This window comes from Lepidochelys olivacea (genome assembly GCF_965140295.1).
Source record: "Lepidochelys olivacea isolate rLepOli2 genome assembly, chromosome: 6".
Lineage (NCBI taxonomy): Eukaryota > Metazoa > Chordata > Testudines > Cheloniidae > Lepidochelys > Lepidochelys olivacea.
The window spans coordinates 110,384,942-110,410,817 of record NC_140416.1 but is presented as its reverse complement, the minus strand read 5'-3'; positions in this window follow the sequence as shown (position 1 = coordinate 110,410,817).

Genomic DNA, 25,876 nt, shown 5'->3' with positions numbered 1-25,876 from the left:
CTTGAGTCCAATTCTTTCAGCACACATCTATTTTTTCTGGGCAGCTATTATCGATAACCATGAGCTCCACTGTCTGGTGTATAGTGACAACTCTTCTCAGTCTCTGCAATTACATTTCCACAACAGGACACAGCAACTCTTTAAATTGACAAGATTGAGCAGATGCTGGTTTGGTCCTTTCCTACATAAATCATTGTTCTGCCCCAGACCCCGCCCTATTTTATTGGTTTGGGTATTTCTCTCTTTTCCCAAAGTTTGTAATTTTGAAGACATCTTTGACTCTAGGTTTTCTTCCGAGGCTCACATTAATCAGTTTGCCTATTTTGCTACCATCTCAGGCATCTATCAAGTTTGTGACCCATTATATCCTTCCAAGACTCTTGTGCATATCTTTTATGACGACCTCATGGGATTACAGCAATTCATTATTTATAAGTCTCCCAACTACTTCCCTCTAGTAATTGCAGTTTCTGTAATCTCTAGCACCAGAAAACTCACTACAGCTTGAATCTGCTAAATTTAGAATCCTTCCCTGGCTTGTAGTAAAGAAGTAAATTGACTTATTTTTATCCTTAAGACTTTGTATAGCTTTGCTCCTTCATACCAATGAGAGCTACTTAATTGATAGCTCCTAAGGTGAGCTATAATCTCTCTAAGGCTGAAGGGCATTGACTGCTTCTCAAATAACAATGGTATCATTTTGTTTTAGAATTAAGATCCTTTCTGTAGTTGCCTGTCATTTACGTAACCTCTATCACAGGTCAGACTGTCTGCCCCTCATTTTCAGATGGTGAGAGCCACGTTACTCACATTTGGTGATGCAAATCAAGCGCTTGTGCATCCAACTACCAAATGGTGTGTGTGCAAATGTAGGTTTTACCAATGCAAATGGTGCACAGTAACAACCAAATGTGAAATTTTAGAGGCTCATATTTGAATATGTGGCCTCTGACCTTTTGAGACCGAACTGTGAGAATAAGGATTTTCACTTCATCACGTTTTTTCAGGAAAAAAATAATTTTTCTTTAACAATTTTCAATCCCAATTAAAATATCAGCAATGTGAGCCAAGTGCCTTTATTCTTCAAGCAGCAGTGTTCACAGTTTTGCTAACATTATGAGTAAAAGAATGGTACTGTATATCTGACCACTCATTTGTGAACGATTATCATTTGTATTACAATAGCACCTAGGAGCCCCAGCTGAGGCCAGGATCCCATCATACTAGTCACTCTATATATACATAGGAAGAGGCAATCCTTGCCCCAAAGATCTTACAATCTAAACAAGGGTGGCTCTGGAAAAAGATGTGAAGTGACTTGGCAAAGGTCATTCAATATGTCAGTGGAAGAGCCAAAATATAAACTGCAGGTCTCCTGAGACCCAGTCCTGTTCCCTATTACCTGGACCACAATGCCTGTCTGGGAGTAGTGGGGATGCCTCTCTTTAGAGGAGGATCTTTCTTTCCCAGTATTCAGCAAGATATATCCAGGTTCTACATCTGCCACCCAGTGTTTCCTGGCAAGCGACACTGCAGCTTTGAAATTCCTACCCAAACGGTGATTGTGTTGTCAAAGATACATGTCAGAACTAGTGGGTGGATCAGCTCTTGTTACCTCATTGCAGTGGCTGAGAAAATGTGCCATTGGCATGCCTTCATGTTATCTGGTGTCGACAACCACTGCACCATCCTGAGAGAGAGGGCAGCGGGTGTTCCAGTCCGAGCCCGTCCATTTCTGTGGGCCAGTGGCTTTACCCACACGTCATGGAGAGGATAGCACAGGTAGGGTGCTAGAATGGCCGGATCTTTGTATTCCCTGAGCACAAGCAGTCCAATTGTGGCTGGCCCATCCTTTGGGGGTGCAAAGAGTAAGAGGATCCTTGTGCTCATTCCCTCCTTGGAACAACTGTGAGGCAAAACATGGCCCATTGTCCCACATGACTGTCCATCACTAAGGTCTAAAAAGCATAATCCCCAAACCCTCATAATTCTCCTGTCTACTGCACGGCCCTGGCCAAGACTGCCAGGGTCCCATCTTTAAGCCGCATTGTCTCTGTATTCCACTGCCCAGCCAAGCACCTTCTGCACTGTTGAATGGGATTTCTCCTAGTGATTAAATAAGTGTCTTTACCTTGAGTGTGCATCCATCAATACCCAAAGCAGGGGCTTGTACACTGACAATGCCATATTTCATACACTACTGGATTATCCATGGCTTCGTAATATGCTATAGATTATAAAGGACCTAGAGAGCCTTAAAACAGTAGTCTGTCTTTGGAACAGGGGCTCTTATTTAGTCTGTGTCCGTACAGTGCCTACATGGTGTTGGTTTTGCGATCAAGAACCTTCTAGTCAACCACCTGAGTGAGCTCCCCATCGGCATCAACAAGTGCCTTATGACCCTCTGCATCCAATTGGTCAATAAGTCATTTGCCACTATCATCAGTGCATATGCACCAACCCTTGATGCTGAAGATGAACAGAAAGAATCCTTCTACACTGACCTTGATAAAATATATCACCATTGTAAGACTCCTCCGCGACTATGTGACTGCCTCCATCCTCTGCAGTGCCTCTAACCCTGAGCCCTTTGTCATCCAAACTGGTGTAAAACAAGGTTGTGTACTGGACTCTCCCTCTTTTCCATTTTCTTATCAGCTATGAAAACATTAACCGACGACCTTCTACCACAGGGCATTGGCACCCAATATCAGACTGACCGCCACCTCTTCAACCTTTCCCGTCTCCATGCCAGCACTAAAGTAATATCGGCAACAATAACCGAACTCTAATACGCGGATGACTGTGCTGTAGTTGCACACTCAAAGGAGGATCTACAAACAACCCTTAATTGCTTCTCTGAAGCTTACAAAAGCTTAGTGCTAACTCTGTACATCAGCAAAACAAAAGTTCTCCACCAGCCAGTCTCCGATCAATCATCAGACCCAGCAAGGAAGGTCTATATCGACAAAGAAGAATTGGAAAATGTAGAATACTTTTCCTATCTTGGCAGCCATCTCTCACAGAGTGCAGACATAAACGTTGAGATTCAGCACAGAATCTGCTGCGCCAGCCTTGCCTTTGGCAGACTGCCTCGCCAGGAGTTAACAATCACAAAATCAGAACACACACTAGACTTTTAGTTTATAAGGCGGTGGTAATCCCATCTCTCCTCTATGGCTGTGAGACTTGGGTGACCTACAGAAAACACCTGAAAAACCTGGAACGCCAGCACCAGCACTTTCGTCGGAAGATCCTCAACATAAAGTGGGAGGATCATCACACTAATGTCAGTGTCCTCACAGAGGCCAACATCTTCAGTGTTGAGGCCCTGATTATCCAGCACCAGCTGAGGTGGAGCAGGCATTGGGCTCGCATGCCTGACATTCGCTTACCAAAACAATTGCTGTACACCCAACTCACCAAAGGAAAAATGAAACGGGGAGGCCAAAAGAAACACTTTAAAGACACCCTCAAGATAAACATCAAGAGATGTGGCTTTGACGCCACACGCTGGGAGACAGCAGCCTAGGATAGGAATAACTGGCAAAGACTTGTCAGAGAGGGAACGTCCACTCTTGAAGAAAACTGCCTTGCCCTGGTCGCAGAAAAATGCCACAAAAGAAAGAAAAGACAATTGTCATGCAGCAATCATGGCCCAACCCTGTCTTCCAACATCACCTGCAATGTCTGTCAATGAGCCTGTGGCTCAAGGATCGGACTCCTCAGTAACCAAAGGACCCATGAAAAATAAAACCTGTGAAAGAGATCATCCTCAACCTCGAGGGATCACTGATGGTAGGGTGCCAAGCACAATGTGGCTCTGATCTCTGTTGGGACCTCTAGGTGCTATCACACTATGTATGCTAACTAATAATAAAATAATAAATAAAAATGAAGGGGACTATAGAAAACACACACACTAAACCTGTGGGCACATTAATACTTCCTACAGTGCTCATCACTCTCTGCTAAAGCTATAGATTCAGAGCAGCCTGCCCCTGTACCAGCGCAAGCATGAGATGCAGCATCTGACCAAGTGGAATTCCTCAGTATGCTTGAGCGACCCTGTGAGCAGTACAAAGCCCTCAATGGCTCGCAATACTGCAGCAGGGTGATGGGCCAACACCACTCTGTAGCTGACACCTGTTCAGTGGAGTCTTGCGGAAAGCCTGACACCTGTGGGGGGAGGGGTCTGTGACTTGTTTTCCTTTCATTTCCTCAGTCACTGTGATTGAAACTCCCTTTTAGTTTTAATTCAGCAATGCCAATAAATGCCCTTGGGCAGTAGGATTCCAGACATTGCTCCTCTCCCCTTTGCTGCCTCTGGGTTATTACTCCCTACCAGGGCAATTATTGGTGCTGAGGAAGTAATAGTAGAGTCCCCCAGCAGACTCCTCAGTGAGAGAAAGCGATGCTGCATCCACCCCTTGTTTCTTTTCCCTTAGCAACAGGTCCTTTGAGGCTTTGAGCCTGTTTCATTCCCTAATTTTAATTACTTCACGCTTTTTTTTTCAGGAGCTTTTTTCACCTTGTTTTCAGGGATATTTTCCTACCCAGTTCACCTTGCCTCCCGTAAATAAAATAAGTTAGGCCCAGAAAGGATGTCAGGAAGTGTAACAATATTTACAGTCTGGTTTGTTTTTGTTTTTTGTTTTCAGGATTCAGCCAGCTCGGGGCCACTTTGACAATAATAAGAAAATATATTAACTCGTTAAACACATGCCAGTTTTACACCCTTTGCAGACATGCTACATTTATTTTTGTTCCACACAGGAATTCAGTTCACACGGAATCCTGTTTTATCAGGCCAGTCCCATGGGTCTTGAATTTGGAGGTGGGTGAAAGAGGGGGGGAACCACAGCTCCTCTTGAATTAAACTGATTGATCCCTAACCATCTATGGAGGGAAGAGGAGGAAAGTTGCCTTTGTTCAATGATGAGGTCTGGGTTTTCCATCTGAAGTCTGGGTTTACTGTTGCAAATAGTTTGGGTTGTCTTTAGGTGGAGTCTCTTGCCTGATTATTTTGCATTAATACGTTGGTCAGTGCTTTCATGCTGTGGCTGCAGGGTATTTGGTTTAAATTGTAATAGCCAGCTTTCTTCTTTTTCACTTATCTAAATCTTCTTCTTTTCTTCCCTGAGAATAACCAGATTTAGCTGTCACTGTGTGTTCCTATCCAGCAACCCAGGAGCTCTCATCAGCTCTGCCTGTCTGCCCTGAAAACCTGCACACAGAATGCCACGAGCTGCCGCCGACTGCAGTTACATGGCTCAGAAAGTGCTTTTCTCTACAGTCAATCTGCAGTGCCCTCAGGATTGGTTTTCTTCTAAATTCACTTTGGCAAAGAGAAATATCATCCGCTGTCATAGTGAGACACTCTGGCGCATCAGCAATTCTGGCTTAGAAAAAAAGTAATGAATAGTGACATTTAAAACAGTGGTTGGAAAAGCAAATGCCAGTGTCTTCATTTGCCTAAGTATTAGTTGCTTGATGGGATGGGACTGTTGCTTTTCCTACCAGAAAGGAAATTCTTCTTTCATCATCTATTTGTTTAACCCTCTTCCCTGTGTGCCTCCCTCACATCCATTTCTTAATGCTCCCTGATTTAAAGACATTTTCTCATAGTGCATTGTCTGCCCACCTATTAATAATAAACACACTTTCTAAAAATATAGCAGCCAGTACCTTGAATCATGTATGAGAAAAGCATTTACATCTGAGATGTATAGATGAGGAGCCAGTTGTACCTTCACTTCAAGAAATGTCTCCCTCACACACCGTTGTGGCTCTTCTCTCATCTTCCACACAAATCAGTTAATTGCATTTTTTAACATATGGGGCCAGACCCCTAGCTGGTGTAAATGGGCTTAGCTCCACTGAGGTCAGATCCAGCCTATCATGTGCTAATTACAGTGGATCTCAATAAATGGTCTCCAAAAAGAATAATGTGCAGTGGTCATTTGGGGGGGGGGAGGGGGCAGGAGCGGGGGGGGGGAGATTTATAAAGTGCATATGGGATTTAGGAGCACCAGCCTTGTTGATTTTCATTTTTGCTCCTAAATCCATCATTCCCTGAGAAGAATCAGATGTAGCTGTGTGACACATGACCAGAAATGGTTAAGCATCCTGCAGGATAAATTACTTCAATTCAAACATATCCAGAGATAATGTTTGTGTTTTTGTGTATTTACATATATATTGGTAGTGGTCAACTATGTAATCAAACAGTCCCTGTCTATGCTGTACTCTGTTAATTCAGAGATCAGAAGAACATCTTAACATTTAAATGAACTGTAAACATAGGATATTGCTGTATTCATCTCTCTTTGAAATGTATAGCCAATCATCTGTGAATGGTGGAAAAACAGGCAATTGCCTTATGTTGATCTGTGTGCATAATTACCGGCAATGCTTAGGAAATGAGTGTCTATTGTTTACCAAGGGACTCCGAGCTGTCAAAGAAAGCCTGAAACTGTATAAAAATGGCTTGGGTCCTGATCCTGTTTATCTCAGATCTGCTTGAGGTTTCATATAGGGGAAGCCTAAGCCACAAGGACTGAGATCCCAGTCCTGACTGGACCGCCCTGAATATAAACATTGGACTGTAACCTATGAACTATTTCTGAAAGAACTCTTTGCCACTACACAGCTCACCATCTCTGCTATGAATCTGAATCTCAAGTTTGACTCATGTCTGTATATATACTGTTCTATTAACCAATTCTCTCTCTCTCTTTCTTTTTAAATAAATTTTAGTTTAGTTAATAAGAATTGACTGTGTGTATTTGGATATTCATTAACCTGGAAGGATCCTTAGGGATCCTTTGGGATTAGTAGAACCTTTTTTATATGATGAATAAGATTTTCAGTAATTCTCATCATTTTGACTTGGGTGTCTGGGTGGAGGCCTGAGGCTGGGTTACTTAAAGGGAACTGTGTTTTTGACTTCTGAGTCAAAAGTAACCAGTGAGGTATATTAGAAGCTGTTTTGTGCTGGCTTGGTAAATCTAAGTATTGGAATATTCACTAGCTTTGGGGATTGACTGCCCCATTCTTTGCAGTTCACCCTAATTGAGTGATCTCAGATGGCTCCTGGTCACAAGCTGTTACGCTGTAGGTACATTTGAGACTCTCCTCCGCATTAAATAACTTCAGTCAATCATGAGCATACATTTTTCTAAATGCACCTTGTACCTTTGTAAAATGAGATGTGTGATTTCAAGAGCACCATCATCTTGGGGCAGGGGGGTTCCATCCCTCCCTTCCCTCTTGCTCTCTCCTCTCAAATACAATGTAAAAAGACAGAAAGGATCGGGACCATCAGTTCAAGTAGCAACACGGTCATCAGGGTTTCCCTCCACCAACCCAGCCTCAACAGGTTTGCTTTCGACTAACCATCCATTTAGTTCTAGCAGCAGGATTTCCTCTGCTCCCTTAATGGGTATCTATCCCTTCACAGAGTGTTCCTTTTAGACTCGCACCAAGGAAAAGAGAACCGGAGCCACGCTATTGCCGAGTTGGTTTTGCTAACAATAAAGACAACTGCTCCAAGTAAATCGATCACATACTGTCTCTCTGCTCGTTGTGAAAGTCTTTCTTTCATTCATTTTAAGACACAGCATTTATTTATAATTTGTTTGCATCTGAGCAGGCAAAGCTCTGCAATTAAATGCCAGGGTTTGTTTCCTTGGAATGCACCAGTTTGGTTCGTTTTTTAAAAAATGTTCTGTATAATTAGCTATCTCTGGAGGAAGTATCAAAAATGTTCCCTTTCACTACCCACAGCAAAAAAAAGGTCATCAAGCATTTGCTGGAGTTTTAAAATGTTTGCACCCCTCTATGTGTTTGCTTTTCACAAACATCTGAGCAATTCTGCAACTCGTGAGTAGATCCTTGTGCCCTGGTGAAGCCATAGGAGTTCCACACACAGGCCCATCCAAGTGGTACATGGGCCATGGGTCCATCCAAGTGGTACAAGTTTCAGAACAGGGGCCTTATTGGCATGAATATTCAGAGAGGGAAAGTTTCAAAGTATCATGTGCATGAATTCAGGGAAACTGAATTTTAAATTTGCACTTACACGTTTTTGCACTGTTAGTGCATATGTACCCAGAGAAACAATAGTATGTGACTTACCTAACCAATCACATCTAAGCAACACAGTTTGACTTTAGACTATCAAGTACTGAATACTTCAGTCAATACATGGAGTTAAAAAATGTTAGAAAAACCATCAAATTCTGTCAACATAAACTTGAGGAAACCACAATCTGCTTACATATATTCAGCGAGCCGAAAAAGATGCTAAGGACCCAGTGAAGTAAATAGGAGTCATTTCACTAATTTCAATGGGGTTTGGATCAAGCCCTAAATTCATTGGATAAACTATTTGTTTGAGAATCGTTCATTCATCTCTAATACGAACACACCATAACATAGACATAATAAACCAGGCAGAAAAAAGACCCATATTCTTCCCTGAAACCATGGGGCTCAATCCTTAGGTGCATCAAAACTGTGATCAGTGCGGCTTGGGTAGTCATGGTGAAAAATAGCCCCTCCATAGATGGTACGGTTGGACTCACAATGAAGACATCTGGTTTTACAGACTCCCAAATGTGAAGAAAGGTCCAAATAAAAGCTTCTAAAACTCTAAAATAGGTTTCTGTATAATCTATTGAACATAATGGTGTGGTATTGAATAAAGATGTTATTGACACCAATTTGGGATGATCCAGGTAACTCACTCATGGCTTTCACTACTGATGAGATTTAGCAGAACCACTCTCTTTTCCAGACAACTATTTGCTGTCCAAAAGGTTTGGGTTCAGCAATGTGTGTGACATCCTGAACACAACTTGGTGTGCCATGTTAGCTGAAGACTCCAACATGCTAGTCCTTTGGAGATGGCTGACATGCATACAATTCATTCTCTTAAGCATTCATTTGGGGCCAGGCTGTTCCACCCTTATGTACATAGAGTAGTATTTTACTCCAGGATTAGATCTATTGTTTTCCATGGTGCTTCTCCCAGGGTAAAGCAATGCTCAACATAATTAAAGGTAGGGCACATATATTTTAATTTTATATATATATTCTGATTCTGAGGTCACAACAGTGATACTCAGGAATAACTGCATTGATGGAGTAACATTAGTATAAAATTAGTATTAGTGAGATAAGAATCAGCCCGTATATGTTTTAATAACCAGAACTCTCCATTTTTCCTCAGCAATGTTCTAGGGCAATCCACTAGGTCAAAATGGACCAGGTTTCTGAGCCCATAAGCATCTGTAAACTGGAAGAGTTATATACACAGAGCATGCTGCTCTTCTCCTCTGCAAAAATTTAATTCAGTGGTAACAATTAAAGAAAGAGGCCCTTTTTAATGAACAGTCCCTCTGCCTGCGTATGGGAATTTTAATTTTTCTCATTTTCACCAGATGCTGCAGATCATTTCTATACTGTTCCCCAGTGGGTAGAAGCAAGCTCTGTATCTGGATCCTTGCACATTCCTATTGTAAGCAAAAAGATTGAGGGGATCAGTAGAAGACTTATCCATGGAAAAAGAAGGTAGCATTAGTAAAACTCTCTCTGCCTCTACCATTAAGGCATTTACTGGGAATGCATATATATTGCTTGTGGAATTGTCACTAACACCAGAAAATAATGAGCCCAGCATCAAACACCTTGTTCCAGATCAATCTCACTTACTCCCCCTGGTATATATCTTACACTTGTATTATTCCATCTTCTCTTCAGCTGGCTGTTTGGGGACATTTAAATTACAGCTGAGATGTTTATTAAGGACTTTTGTTTGAAACTTCTGACAGGGAGTTTACCAGAAACAGCTTGTGCAACTCTTAGAAGAGGAAACAGTACATTTAAATGGAACCCAAAACTGGAAATATACACAACCTATGGTAGAAATAATAAATAAACCATTTCATAAATGGCTACCAATGCTTACTGTGCAACATGGAGCTACTCTACTCATGGCTAAGATTTCATCACACTCTTCACTTCTGGATACCAAGATCATAAATTATATGAGAGATCACTATACACCCCGACATTACTAGTCAAGGGTTACAATTGGCATCAGATTAGCCCATAGCCTGATCTTTTATTATTATCCAGAACTATTATGAGTGATTGACACAAGTGTGTTCAAATGGAAATTATGCTGCCATTCCCTCTAAAATAATTAACTGTGTATCTAGTATAGGGGTGGATTGGAAACAAAAAAAATCTGTTCTGTGAAAAATGTCAACGTTTCAATGATTGTTTTAATTCCTCATCAGAATGAAAACTAGACTTCTCAAAAAATTTTCGTGAAAAAACAGGAGAGAGAGTGAGCGCGCATGCACCATCCCAGAATGGCCAATAGCTCAGTGGCTTGGGCCCTCATCCAGGAGGTGGGAGACCCAGGTTTAAAACCCTGCTTTACCTGATTCAGAGCAGGGATTTCAACCTTGGTCTCTCATATCCCAGGTAAGATGGGCCTAACCATTGGGCTATGGGCTATTCTGGAGTGTCACGCTCTCTCGTTCCAGAAATTCCATCTTGGACCTAAGAAACCTTCTTAATGAAAGTTTTGCCAAAACAGACGTGTTTCCAGTAAGTTTCAGTTTCAACTAATCAGTATTTTACGACCAAAAAACATTTAAGAAAAAATTCCTGAGCTGCTCGAATCCAGTAATTGTACATTTACAAAGAAACTCCCTGTTCATTGCTTATCTTTTCTCCCTCAGTCTGACTCCATATAGTCAAAATGGAAGTCTCACACCATCAGACCAAGGTAAGCTGGTTCTAAACATTAAACAATCAACCAGAACATATCGCTAGTAGGAGTTCTGTCACAATATGTGACAGTAAGGTGACGACAAGCCAACATCCCCACATTTCTGAGTGTCAAACACTGAAAAATCCAAATGGCCTGGATTAGCACAATCCAGGTTTTCATCACATCACAGCTGTGACTCCTATGAGAATGTTTAGAAATTCTCCTAGTATTAGTGTTGAACTGGTGCAGCTCCAGCAGCAATCGCAATAGTGGGGCAGACGAGTCACAGATATTTTTACCATCGCATTGTCTAACCCTACTCCGTGCAGATCATGGTCTTTGCAAACACTTCTGCTACATAGCATAGGCGGAGCTGCACCTATCCCTGCCCATCTAATATGTGAAAAACCTATCCCACATCCTCACGTTGACAGATGCTCACTACGAAAGGGATTTGGGTAGATACTGGAGGTTTTAATCAATCTCCATAGAAATTTTGCACTACCTATTTGCAGCACTTCAGTGGCTTTATGGTGATACATTTAATATTTTTGTTCATTTGCTTCCAGTAATTTCCTATTCATGATTAATAAGCAATTCAAGCCAATCCAATGTTTCTATAATTAATATTTCAAAATATTCCCCAGTTTGAATTTATCTAGTTCAATTTTAACAACGATGAACTCCAATTAACCAAAAGGTGACAAACAGTGAAATCAAATTTATTTTCTGATGGTTTTCCAGGCACAGAAAAGCAACCTCCCCCTAAATATTTATCAGCAAAGCATCATTTCAAAGCATCAGTGGTCCAAATTTTAAGGCCTTTACTGATAAAGTATCTGATAGAAAGAAAATGTTCTCAGGTCCCTTTCCTTTTCCACAATTCCGATGTATGTGAGTCAGATGTGTGGTCCCTCTCTGGTTAACAAAGAAAAAAAATCCTCATTTAGTTATCTATGTAATAGTCATTCAAGGCATGTGGATGATATATCTGAATTCTATTCAGATATACTGACATGATGATTCTTTTTCTTAGAACAAATTCTGGCACACCTCCCAATGATTTATTCAAAATATCTATTAATTCAGCAGTAAGAATTCCAAATGCAGTGAAAAATAGAAAGCCCCAAATCCCTTAGGTGCCAATAAAGCCAAGTAAAATTAAGCAAACCTTGTATTACACATGTAGCCATACATAGTCAGAAATTTAAAGCTGGAAAATGAAGGGAGTAGGAAAGAAAAAGAAATTTGCAGAAGAGAAAGTAAACCTAAGGGCCTGGTCCAAACTCCACAAAAGTCAAAGGAATTTTTAAGAAGCAAAGACCTAGTAGAGCGCAAATAGGCTTGGCCATTTTTCATTCACCCGTCACAGCAGCTATGAACCACACGGCTTTACCTAAAGTGCCAGGCTCGGACATTGTAAGGTACAAAACAATGTGAAATGACTGCATCTGTTGGTTAACATGGCCTGCTCCTACCTGACAGTTTTAGCAAGCTAGCTAGAGTAAAACTAACATCGTGGGTACGTCCATACAAGCTGCATGTTAAACTCCCAGCTGCAGTGTAGAAGTAGCTTAAGTTCCTTCTTTTACTCTGCCTTGTACGATTGGAGCAGTGTCGTCTCTGCTTCAAATCACATGCCCAGACACCCCAGCATTCCACCTATAAAGACTACACCCTCCTCTATTCTGCACTGCATTGCTATGCACCCCTCATGCCTTTAGCCTGTAAAGGTCCTTAGGGCAAGGATTTTATTGTTATCTCACTACATTTCAGCCACTGCCCAATGCTTAATTACTTCAATGGCAGCTGAGGCCAACATACAGATTAATTATCAATTACAAAACAATTTTTCATGCCCCAACCTCCAAAATTACCAAAAGGACACTCCATGCTGTAAAGGGCAGAGCTGGCCAAAAAATGTTCATGTGAAAAGTTTTTCCATCGCAAAATGCTGCTGCATTAAAATCAAAACATTCCACGGGGAAGGTATCTATTTTGATTAAACCTTTGACAGGAAGCAGGCGGGTCTACAATGGAGCCAGGACCCTGCTCTCACGTTTCTCAGTAGTTGCTGCAGAGCTAGGAAGCCCAGGGCGGTAAGACTGGACAGTTTTGAAAAAATTTGTTTCAATTCTTCCAAAATGAAATTTTTAAAAAATGTCACTCCTAAGGAAAATGTTGCATACCTGACTTTTCATTCCAGGTCAGAACAACCCTTCTTCTTCTTCTTTTTCTTCTTCTTCTTCTTCCAGAAATGCAAAATTTTCTGTGGGAGGGACATTCCATTTCCACATAGCTCTAGTAAAGAGTAAAGCAAAAACCTCCTCGAAAGAGCTCCCCCTGTTGGTGAATTCTGGTGAACAGACCCCTTAAAGCCAGCCTCTTACACTTATTCATTTTCTCTCTTCTCTTTGCTGTCCCATTAATTTTATCATATTTTTCTCCCAGGAAATGCTTCTAGATCAGGGCCCCGATTCAGTGACTTAAGCGTGAGCCTAACTTTCAGCATGTGAGTGACTTCAGTGGGTATACTGAAAGGCAGGCATAAGCTTAAGTGCTTTGCTGAATTAGGGTCCAGATACCGGCAAAATTACTAAAGCATATATTCCCAGACAGAGCCCTCACTCTATACAAAACAGGTACAAGAAAAGCTTTGTGCTTTATGTTTCCGGTTCTTTTTGGTGAAAGGTGTCCAATAATTATTGCTGGGCACGCAAATAGCATGGGACACTGTAAGTAATGGTCGCTGAGGCAATACTTTTGATTCAGGTCTTTTCTTTGGCATTATTTATTGCTGTCTTTAAAAGTCTCCATTAACATTAATTAAGCCAACAGAGCTGCTGACTGATACACACAGTATGGTAATGATCCAAGTGAAATCACTGCTTCAGGAGTTCTTTCCAATATTTTTTTTTCTTTTGGAGTATGCAAGACAGGCCAGGGCAAGTGTACGGGTTGTATGAGGGAAACCAGCGGCCCAAATGTTCAATCCTTCCTCACTCTGGTAAGCAGTAGTGCTTTCAGTGGGGCTAGTTGCATCAGTAAGTGCTCACAAATGGGAGGGTGGGAATAGGACAGCATGGGTTAGCTGATATTCAACATAGCACATTGAAATGCTTCTTATTCTTAAACAGAAACCAAAAGGTGACAGGCAAAAACCTGGACTTAATCACAAAGACACTTTACATTTTCTCGACAATAATTCCAGATACCAAACAAGGAAGAGAGGTGGTGTGCATGTGAGCCACAAAGTAACCCTACTAAGTAGTGGGTTTGCAGAAAAACTTTTAGTTTTTATTCATTATTATCTACAAATCTCCTATGTACAGACCATTTAGTTGAGCTTTGCAAGGGACTATGTTGAAGCAATCATGCCCCTGTGAGGAGCTATGGGAATTTTAAAGCTGTGACCTCATGATCCTTTAGTTTTATAAGAATCTAAACAAGCAATGAAAGAAATGAACAAGATCTGTTTCCTGATACAAATGGACTCTTCATAGTAATCTACTATGAATCTACTATGAAGAGTCCCATATGGTCCATCATTTAAATGGACCATATGGGAACTTTCTGAAGGAAGAAAGGATGGCATAGGTGCTGGAATCTAGGTGCTGGTCCTGGGGATGCTGCCACACCCCCTGGCTTGAAGTAGTTTCCATCATATACAGGGTTTACAGTTTGGTTCAATGGCTCTCAGCACCCCTACTATACAAATTATTCCAGCAGCCCTGAAGGATGGTCCCCTTTTGCTTATCTGCTCTGCCTCTTAGCTGCCTCCAGCAGACTTCAAAGGCCACACTTCTGGGTCTTTCTCCCCAGCTTCCCATGACATGAGAGTATGACTTCTCCTACCAGATACCAATACTGCCAACCACACACATTCAAAAAACATGAGTCAGTTCCCAAAAATTCTGAGATTGGTTTAAAAGTCAACTGATCTTTAAAAATAGTAAATCTGAGGATTTTTTAAATTATTTGGCCTTCTGGCTGTTGAGCCTTTCAGATGCACTCAGCTAATATTTTCAAACTTTTCTCCACAAGGATCAGGACTAAAAACTTACTTTAAAAAAAATGAAAGCTGACATTTTCGATTGTTATTTGACTCCATGAGCTGTGGCTTTAAGAAAAACACTCCATATCGCAAGACTCATGCTAAAGTCATGAGTTGGCAACACCGATTCTAAGCTCTTCCCTGGCCCAGGTGCACATGATACATGTTTACAAACAATCCCACACTTCTTAGTGAGCTTTCATCCTAGCAGCATCCCCATGACCTGTACTTCCCCACCCTCAACATCTAGCTGCACTGTTTGTTACTTTATAAAAACAGTTTGATTGTATTTGTCTCTTGGGGGCTGCTCTCACCCCTCCTCCCCCACCACAGTCTCACCTACTTAACAATAGACAGAAACTTTTCATATATAACTAAGTACCATCCTCCATTCCCTTTGATTGCCAGAGAAAATGGCATGTGTTTGCACTTCACAGGACTGAGGGGATGTGAGGTAAAGTGTGAGGTGATAAAAACCTTTGTATATCACACTCCTCTTCTCTCCCATCTGGTCAATCTCTAAGCTTTTTGACACAGCTACTGCCCATACCAATCACACATCTATTGTACCAAGGATACAACTCTAAGCTTCTTGATGTTTGTCATAAATATAAAGGGAAAGGTAAACCACTTTAAAATCCCTCCTGGCCAGAGGAAAAATCCTCTCACCTGTAAAGGGTTAAGAAGCTAGGATAACCTTGCTGGCACCTGATCAAAATGACCAATGAGGAGACAAGATACTTTCAAAAGCTGCAGGGAGGGAAAAACAAAGGTTCTGTCCGTGTGATGCTTTTGCCGGGGACAGAGCAGGAATGGAGTCTTAGAATTTAGTAAGTAATCTAGCTAGATATGCGTTAAATTATGATTTCTTTAAATGGCTGAGAAATTAAGTTGTGCTGAAAGGAATGGATATTCCTGTCTTTGTGTCTTTTTGTAACTTAAAGTTTTGCCTAGAGGGATTCTCTATGTTTTAAATCTAACTACCCTGTAAGGTATTTACCATCCTGATTTTACAGAGGTGATTCTTTTTTTCTTTTTACTTCTTCTATTCAAATCCTTCTTTTCAGAAACTGAATGCTTTTTCATTGTTCTAAGATCCAAGGATTTGGGTCTGTGGTCACCTATGCAAATTGGTGAGGATTTTTACCAAACCTTCCCCAGGAAGTGGGGTACAAGGCTTGGGAGGATTTTGGGGGGAAAGACGTTTCCAAACAACGCTTTCCTAATAAAAATAAACCCAGATAAACGTTTGGTGGTGGCAGTGGAAGTCCAAGGGCAAAGGGTAAAATAGTTTGTACTTTGGGGAAGTTTTAACCTAAGCTGGTAAAAGTAAGCTTAGGAGGTTTTCACGCAGGTCCCCACATCCGTACCCTAGAGTTCAGAGTGGGGAAGGAATCTTGACAATGTTGCATACCAGGAATACAACTTCTTTTAACAAAACAATTACCGATGCAAGGACTGATCCAGCTCCCTACATCAGGGAGCTGAATTCAACAGGAGCTGCAAGCAGTTCTTTCTTTTGAAAAACTCCAACTACAGGGGCTCAGTGATGGAAAACTTCTTTTCAGACATGGAACAAAACTCACTTAGGAAATGGGCAGATTTCCAGAGGAACACTCAGAAGGTGACAAGACTCCGTATCAAACAGACTTCTGTTGCAGCCTTCTCAGTCGGGATGGAAGGCAGCACCATGCAAGATCTGCTCAAAACAGTAGCTCTTGGCTTATCAGTGAGCTGTGAACCATTCAGATTGTTACCAATTTAATTATGTTCCTTGTTGCTAATAGCACAGTTTTCAGCAGAAAATTATTTTGCAATTATTTTGTCATCAAAAAGCATCTCATGCAAACCCCCTTGTTTGGCTAATGATGAGGCAGCAAGTGACTCTGCATATAACAACGCCAAGATTTGTTTCTTTTGTAAATGAAGTGATTCCCCTTTCCAGACAAAGACTTCGACAAATGTTCAACTGCAGAGGGTTATATATTGCCATTAATGTTATGAAAATAACTCTGTATCAGCGTTTGATCATTTTTGCTCAAAATAGTCAATAAATTATTTAGTTTGCAAAATGTCATTATGTGTGGGGTTTACTTAATTGAATAGAATAATTTATGGTAAAGCCTAGAAAAAAGATCAATGCAGATGGCACACAAGAATGATTGAGTTTCAGCGAAGGCAATTTGATTTTTATCCCTCATTATAATAATGTTAAAGGGAAAGCATCAACTTTGGGAAAAATCAATATTTGATGAGTGCCTAGGCCATGAATTTTAACTAGAGGTAGCACTGAGGTAGTAGTAGGTGTAAATAATTAATAACTTCCATAGCCTGAACAAATAACTGTTTTGTTTTGGTACAAATGCCTATTACCCAGAGATTCTTCTGCACTCATAAAAGATAATTTGGTAACGAGTGCTTGGCTTGTAAAATTATATTTTTTTAATTACTTAATGTGATCCATGAAGAAGTTTTGTTCCATGTTTTCTACAAACTTTTACAGGAGACAGAAGGCCAAAAAAAATAAATCTTGATTTGCTGAGCAAAAGGCAACATGCTTCTAATACTTCAGGTTTCCCTTGTGAAGAGGCAATTTTACTGGTTTTGCAGACAAGAGATAAGCAGCACCAAGCTGAAAGCAAAAAATGGTACATATTTAATGAAAAAAGAAAAGAAAATTGTAAATTAACTCTGCCCACAGACTTGTACATGGAACTGCAATTTTTAGTCAGAATTGTGCCATAAACTCCCCAGCCTCGCAGCAAAACAGCAACTTGACTGTAAAACAGTGACCATACACAACAACATATTGTGCTTTGTTGAAAGAAAACGTGAGTAAAGTCAGTATCAATCTGTTGAGAGGTGTAGGGGCATCTTCATTTTTGCTATGAAAAATGCTTTACCCCATAATCCAAAATTTAAAAAAATAAATTATTGCCTGTAGATTATTTATACCCCTTCCTTACACCAGACATCACTTAACTTTAGGAGAATCCAAGGTATGGTGGGTGAATTTTTGTTTCAAGGAAATACACTGAAGGCCCTGTTCTCTCCACCATGCATGGCCTCCGTTAGGGCTTGATCTCCATAATTCCTTAAAATATGGACCAGATCCTGGCCCCTAGTTCTGTCTCTTCCTTTTGTGCCATGCTGACAGCATAAAGGAGATGGAGAGCTGCCCTAAAAGGGCTGCCAAGAATTCCCCTGATGTAGGCCAGGGCACTGAACCTGCCCCAGCGCTCACTACCCTCAATAATCTACACTGATTCTCTTGCCCCTTCTTACACTAGCTGGGATAAGCGAGGTGATGTGACTTGGCAGATAAATTCTTTCTAGAATTATTAGAAAGAACATTACAAAATGTCTAACTGCTTCACATTACACCAATAAGCTCCAGCACTCATTTGACACTGTAAAAGAAGTGCAATATGGTATACTGCTTCTCAATTAAACTATGCATGAGGAAATTAGATTATCACAGGAGGTACAATGAACAAAGTACATTTCAACACCATTTTTAAACAGCAGAAAGAAAGGGTCAGATCCTTAGCTGGAGTAAAACAGCATCTGAGGCTCCAGTCCATATAGTCTAAAATGACTGGCTTGGTTGATTTACTGGAGAAACAACAGGACATAAACAGTGTGTTTCTACTAACCGGAACTAACCACAGTTCTTGACAGTTTTCCACATACATGATTTCATGGGTCACACACCACTGATATTCATTAGACCCGTGTGCCTACCAAAGGATCCAGTACTAGAGAATGTCACACACAAAAACCAACCCTGACATTCTTACACAGATTTTCAGCAAAGTAACAATTTGCTTGACCTATAGATTCAACAGGTCACTGATTTTTTCCATTAAGTCTTTGGTTCAGGGTGAAGACACTGACTGCAGCTTTTCAAAATGTCATATTAACATCAGCTGGTGCAACATATTAGGCCTGTAAATACAACACAGAGATCATAAAAGAGGGAAAGATTACTTGAAATGAGCTCAGGAGGTGTGTAGCTGTCCTCACTCCAGACTTTATGTACAATTCCTCTATGTGACATACACTGGAAATGTTTACAATCAACTTGTTAAAGTTTCCTCTTGTCACAGAGAACTATCCCATATGTGGGCTTGGTAGTACGCATTCTTCACAGCAAAGATGTATAGGTTGGAACAATAAAGCAATTTCCCACAATGTTTGTGAATCTTCTCTTCCATGGTCTCTTCCTCATGGTTGTCATTTACTTTTAACTATCATATATAGCCTCTTTTAACGCTCAACCTTTCCTTCCCAACCTCAAACCCTTTCTCTCTGTGTAGCTGGATCTGAGACAGGATTAACTCAGGTACAGCAATGTTTAAAAGGGTAAATCAATTAAAAACTCGATTACCCATTTGTTAAACCCCATGTCATTACTTTTTCCTACAGTTAGTTTTCACTTTTCCCTCCAACACTGAAAAGCCTATCAGAATTGCATCTGCTGCCACTTCACTTAGGGACACCATTCATTATCCTCTACAAGTACCTCCATTAAAATCAACTGGACCACTCGTGGAACAGGGTGCTACTCAATACAAGGGAATTTGGCACGTGGGCCAGAGTGAATTCTATGAGACACATTATTTTCTCAGTCACATGGGATTAAATTCAGAGTAACTCCACTTAAATCAATTTACACCTGTGTAATTGACAGCAGAAGTGAAAAAGGAAGGTGAATCCTTAAACAGGAGAAAATTGAAGAGAAAGATTATTTAACATGTACATTCACACTTCTATTGATTATGGGCCAGATCCAAGGCTCATAAAAGTCAATGAGAGTCTTTACATTGATCTCAGTGGACATTACGTTAGGATCCATTATAAATTCACTGTCCCAGAGCACCTCTTCACTACACAGTGGGGCATTTCAGCAGTTTTGCCTCAGTTTCCCCTTGGTTTTCCATTACTCCACCCAATGTCTTCAGGGCTGCTTCACTGACTTAGCCCTCTGGCTAAGTCATATTTAGTACCATCCCTTCCTGGGTACCCATGTACACAGACCTTACACTCACACCTGTAAATGCTTCTTCCTCCCCTATATCAGGCAACACCACATTCCTTCTTCTCTTTGATTGCAGGGGTCTGCTACAGCCCTCTCACCAGAAAGTCGTCTTGGATCCCCCACCCCTTAGCTCTTGGAATTCACAATAGTCCCAGGCAAACCCTGGTCTTCTCAATGGCTTCTAGCTCTAGGCTCACACAGACGCCTTCCCCAGGCCTCTGCCAGAAGAGACCTAACATCTGTTGTCCCTCAAGTCTTCCACTGGAGAGAGTCCCTGCTCCACCCAGCCTCTTCTCAGCCAGCTGTTGACAACAGGCTCTGGCTCTCAGGAAAGAGCAATCAGTCCACACTCCTTCCACAATCATCTGCCTACTGCTGGGCTTTCTTCCTTTTATATCCCACACCTTACCCAAGTACCAGCCCCAGACCTCCCAAACCTTAAAGCAAGCCTTCCAGTCACAGGCTTGTTGGAGGGGGAAGGATAGAAATGTACCAGAATGTTCCAGACTTGGTCCAAAATCTTCAGCTACAAATCAGCACAGCCCCATGAAGTGAGCTGTAGCTCACGAAAGCTTATGCTCAAATGAATTGGTTAGTCTCTAAGGTGCCACAAGTACTCCTTTTCTTTTTGCGAATACAGACTAACACAGCTGTTACTCTGGAACCACTGAACTCACTATCTCATATCTAAAATGGGCAACCCAAGCACCAAACAATACTAGTGATGAGAGCAAAGACCCTACTTCACAGTTATCAGACCTCTGTGATTTTTGTTTGGTTATTGAAAGAATAAAGAAAGCTCTGCCAGCTCATGACATTCCCCTGCTTCCCCTTTTCTTCTGCAATAGCCACAGTGCCTCTCAGTATGCCCCTTTCAGCTTCCTGTGGATCTGGGTTTACTGGATCTTCTCCTCCGCAGCTCTGAGTCTTTGGGGAAGCATCAGTGCACCACTCTTCACTCCTACTTTGTTTTCTTGCCACTGATATTCAGAATATTAGGTTTCCAGTTCCGCTGTACCCAGACTTATTTCTATTGACCCCAAGCTCCCTTGATTTTATAGCAGTGTAAGTCCTTGAATGTCATTAGAGTTACACTGGCTGTAAACCAGTATAATAGAATGGAGAATTAGGCTCCCAAGGCCAAATTCTTGCCCCTGCCCCAACTGCTTTGGACCTTCCAGTGCAGGAAAAAAACAGAAAGCTTGTGTAGGGGAATCTCCAAGTAGCATATGGGCAGAAGTGCAGCTCCTACACTACAACCCTACCAGCCTTCAACCTGATGGGTATAGCCAGGGAGAAGAGTACATTATGTCTGGACAATCTCTTGCTGCCATGGGCATAAGAGTTTAACAAGGAGTTTAACAACTTTAACAACATTGGTGGCAAGCAAGAGTAGCATGAACCTCTCCCCTCTCATTCTGAGCCAGGAATAGCTCGGCAGGAGCAGAAAATCTGGTTCTCTGTCCTGCAAATGGCTGCATGTGCAAGGCTGTCCCACTGACAGGAGTTGAAATTTCTGTCTTTGATTGATTCATGGAAACCAAGGTAGGGAGTCAGCCTTGAAAATAACATTTGTCTTGGGAGATCTTAGACCACCACAACATAAGCCTAAAACCTGAAAACAGGTCTAAGCCTGAAATTTTTTAGAGAACCTAAAGGAATTTGAATCTCTTTTGAACAGCTCACGCTCTCATTAAATGCATCTATTCTGTCTCTCACACACTTTGCCTCTCTCTCTCTCTGTGAGACATTTCTAATGTGCCAATCACCTGGGTATGTATGTGTCAATCATACAAATATTAACACATTTCTTCTCAAATGGAAGATTATAAACTCTTACTTCTTCCTAAAAAAAAGTCTGAAGATTAATTATATCTATTTTGCTCTTTGGTGAGACTGAAAGAAAAATGTTTGCTTAAGCATTCAGAAGGGAAGGTGGATGTATATCTATATTTGGGGGAAAGGATAGCTTTTTCTGCAAGGAAGCTGAGGTGTGTAGGGCTCGGGAGTTCCAACAGTCTGTTTCACTATCACAATACTGATCATGACGCATGCAGCATTTTAATAGTTACTGACGCTTCATAGCATCAGTTTTAACTTTAGAATTACTTCATCTCTGGGTAAAAACAAGGATTTTCCATCTTGGGCGCATCACAAAACTCCATGCACAAAAGGCCAGATTTTTCAAGGTTATTAAGGCACCTAAAGATGTAATTAGGCATCTAGTAGGATTTTTCAGATTTCAGTGGGAGTTAGGGAACTAGGCACTTCTGAAAATCCCACTAGGTGACTATCTATATAATAAGTTTCCAGGGTTGTCACTCTGTAGCCTAGAATGTCTTTTTAGTCAGTAGGAAGTGATGCAAACAGCTACAAGTATGGTTGAGAGCTTTTTTTGATTGAATCTGGTGATATTCTAAACATCACTGGAATTTGCAGTCTTTTACCATCAAATTTTTTAAGGTCTCAGCCATTTTGATTTACGAATTACACGACTGTGACAGTAAGACATGTGTTTATGCCATGCCAAGAGTCCTAGACCACTGTGATATCAGAGGTTACTCAACCAATCATGACCCTTACCCTACAGGCAATTTGCATACAACAATTTTCATTGGTTGTAATGAGTCAGTAATATGAGGGAGACTGCACATATGGTGGATTTTTTGGCCCAACTGCCACAGTTCTTGAAATGGTGTTTCACCACCTGTACAACTCAATACAAGCTCCCCAATGCAACCCACACATCCCCCCCAAAAAAATCAATACAAAATCTCCGAGCATAACCCCCATTCACAAATCAGCACAACAACCTACACAATAATACAACCAATACCCACAATAACCCAAACATACATAGCTCCTGCCCCTCACCACAGCACACACCTCATTCACCACATGCACAAATCAAGAAAAATCGACCAGCACAATAGATTTACTCCCCTACCTCACTCATAGCTACCAAAATCATAAACTTGAGTGGCAACATGCAATTGTTTAAGTTCTCAGGCATTTTGACTTTACAAATTATACCCATGCAACAACATGGGCTTTCAGCTACCAGTATACTTTTAATAATAGGGCCCAAAATACTTTTTCCTAGCCCCTTATCCAACAGACTCTTACAACTTTCCAATGATCAGTGGTCCAGTTTTCTCTTATAATTCAACCTCCACCCACACTTGTGAGCCTCCCAAGTATAGTCTGAAATGAGTTCACAAATTTTCATATGTCTGGTCTACAAACCTGAAAACTCAGAATGATTTGACTAATTTGATACCCCACCCCCATATAGCTTAATCTCATTACAAATCCATATTCAAACTTGATGGGTTTGTGCACATCCCACACAGGTTCACACTGGGTTTCCAAGAAGTGCAACTATGGGCCATATCTGAAAATACGTGACTACCTCTTCATTTATCCCAGTGAAACCAGATGAAACTCAAATGCACCATGAACAGTACCCTCGCCTTCAAAAAAATACCCACCTCAGATATCTAGTAAGAACACACATTAACTATCCCAAAGGCATCGAAAGCTCTAGTCACTGCTGGTTCACATCCACAGGTCAAACACAAACCAATAAGTGCATTTTAATTTTGTGCAGAAATTATCAGACATCTCTAATGTTGACTATCTGAGGCAACATAATGGCAAAACTTCACATTTCCTTCCCCCATTTCTTCTGCTTTTGCTGCTCATTTGTTTTAAATGGATCTTTATGCCTTACCAGTAGTATAGGCATTCATTGCTTTTCTTTACTTATGAGCAACCTGCCAAAAGCCTGGGTATATCTTAAGGAATAATCCAAATCATAGCTCTCTTCAAAATAATACCATGTTTTACCTCAAGCAATACTGCATGCAAAAGTGGACATTTGATTGACAACCATATTAATTTTTAATGCTGGTTTTGATGGTTTTAGCTCTTGCACAAGACATTTTGATTATAATATAGTGTTCAGTAAAGGCACCTGTCAGTCAAAGGGACAGAAAAACACAAAAAAGATGGAGTAGGTGTACTGGAAACACTGAGAACTCAAAATAAAGCAGCTCCATTTTGGCTTTCAATATGGATCACCACAAAGGCCAAGCAATAGAAGTGAACCTGCACGATGGCTATAGCCTGTCTGCAAGACAAATCAAGGTTTCATATTTGTTGAAATGAAAGACTCAGAAGCAGCTTCTTTTAGAAGCAGAAGAGTCCCATATAACAATGTAGAGATGACAATGAGAAGCAGACCCTGGCACTCGCACTTTTATAAAAGATATAACATTAGGCATAATTAACCACCACATTTGGAAATGAGTATTTACGATGGACCCGAATATTCAGCCAGGGTGCAGTTTGGCCAATGGTTACCTCTGTTACAATCCAGAAGTGCTCTGTAGATGTCATTAATATATGCATTAGAGAAACACAACTTATGCTTTAGTCAAACAAAAGATATTGGACTCCATACGGGGTAAACGGGTGAAATTCTATGGCCTTTTTTATACAGAAAGTCATACTAGATGATCTAATGGTCCCTTCTGGCCTTAAACTATGAATCTATGAAAACGAGTCACCTATTTTTATTTAAAAACCATTCTTTCACCTAGCCTCAATTTAAGAGGGCTCTGATGTCATATGAAATGCATTTTAGTTGAGTGGACAAAAATATATTAATCCATCATTTCTATGCTTTAAGACAGCTAGGCAGACCAATTTAGGGTGAGATTTTCAAAGACAGATTTGAAAACTAGAGCCTTAGTTTTCTGTTGTGATTTGCCTTTCAGTCTCCTGGGACTGAATTTTATAAAAAGCTGTTCTAAGTCTTATTGCTTAGTGGGTTACACTAAAGTTAAGGCTGAGCCATTGTGACATTTTGGGGCTCACTCAGACCAGCAAAGGGTTTTGTCACCATCTTGGGTGCTTTAATGCTATGTTGTTATGGCTCAAATACCTGGCACCAGTAGCCAGTCTACAAACATAAAGGCTTCACGCTAGCTTTCACCAGCCTACATACTCCATGCAGGGTGACCTCAACAGCCCTTCCAGTCCCGAGTCTCCCCAGATCCATCTACTCTAAGTTCAAAACTACCAAACACTCGGACTGTTCCCCTCTGCTTTGTCACAGCCGCCCCCAGTTATCAGTTCATTTTGGCACTTATGCTCTACACAGTTTGCACACAGAGACTTGTGTGGGCCAAAAATAAACAAAAGGTTTATTTAATGGAAAAATCAGAGAGTCAAAGATGAAATAAATTTATTTGAGCATAAGCTTTCGTGAGCTACAGCTCACTTCATCGGATCCATGCAGTGGAAGATGAAATAGTAAGGACCAACAAAACACATAGAAATCACACAGACAATAAACACAAAAGACGCAACTTCAGGCTTTACACTTCTATATTAACGACGTTCCTTTTTCTAATGTAAGTTACCTATTGCCTTTGAACATTTTCTCAGTGCTCCCCCGCCACAGAAAGGATCCAGCATTTCACAAACAGTGCCCTGCCAAGATGCTGGCCCTCAGTTTCCAGATGTTCTTCACTTCAAACCTCTTCTCTTTTCAGGGTCTACAGGTTTTTTCCCATCTCTCTCAGGCGACCGTGATTCATGGTAGGTGAAATTCCCTCCTCTATTAAGTTTCCAAGACAGGGGTTCCCTGTTCAGTTTCAAGCTGTCTCAGTGTTTTCCCATTAACTCTAATGATCCACCATTGTCAATGGGTGTGTACTTGAAGTTAGTTTTATGTAAACTGGCTTGGGAGGATCTGGTCCCTGCTGAGATGTACTTAAAATTGCATCACCAACCATAAGCATACTATTCTATATACATAAATACATAGATTCATAACCCCAGTCTGTATACACATTTCATCATGACCATCAAGTCCAGAATATTACAAGTTTTCATAAAAGACCTTACCTGGCATATTTTTATACACAATAACTTTGTATATAACCAGTTGATTCAAGTGCTTATTCTTTGGGGTTCAGACCCC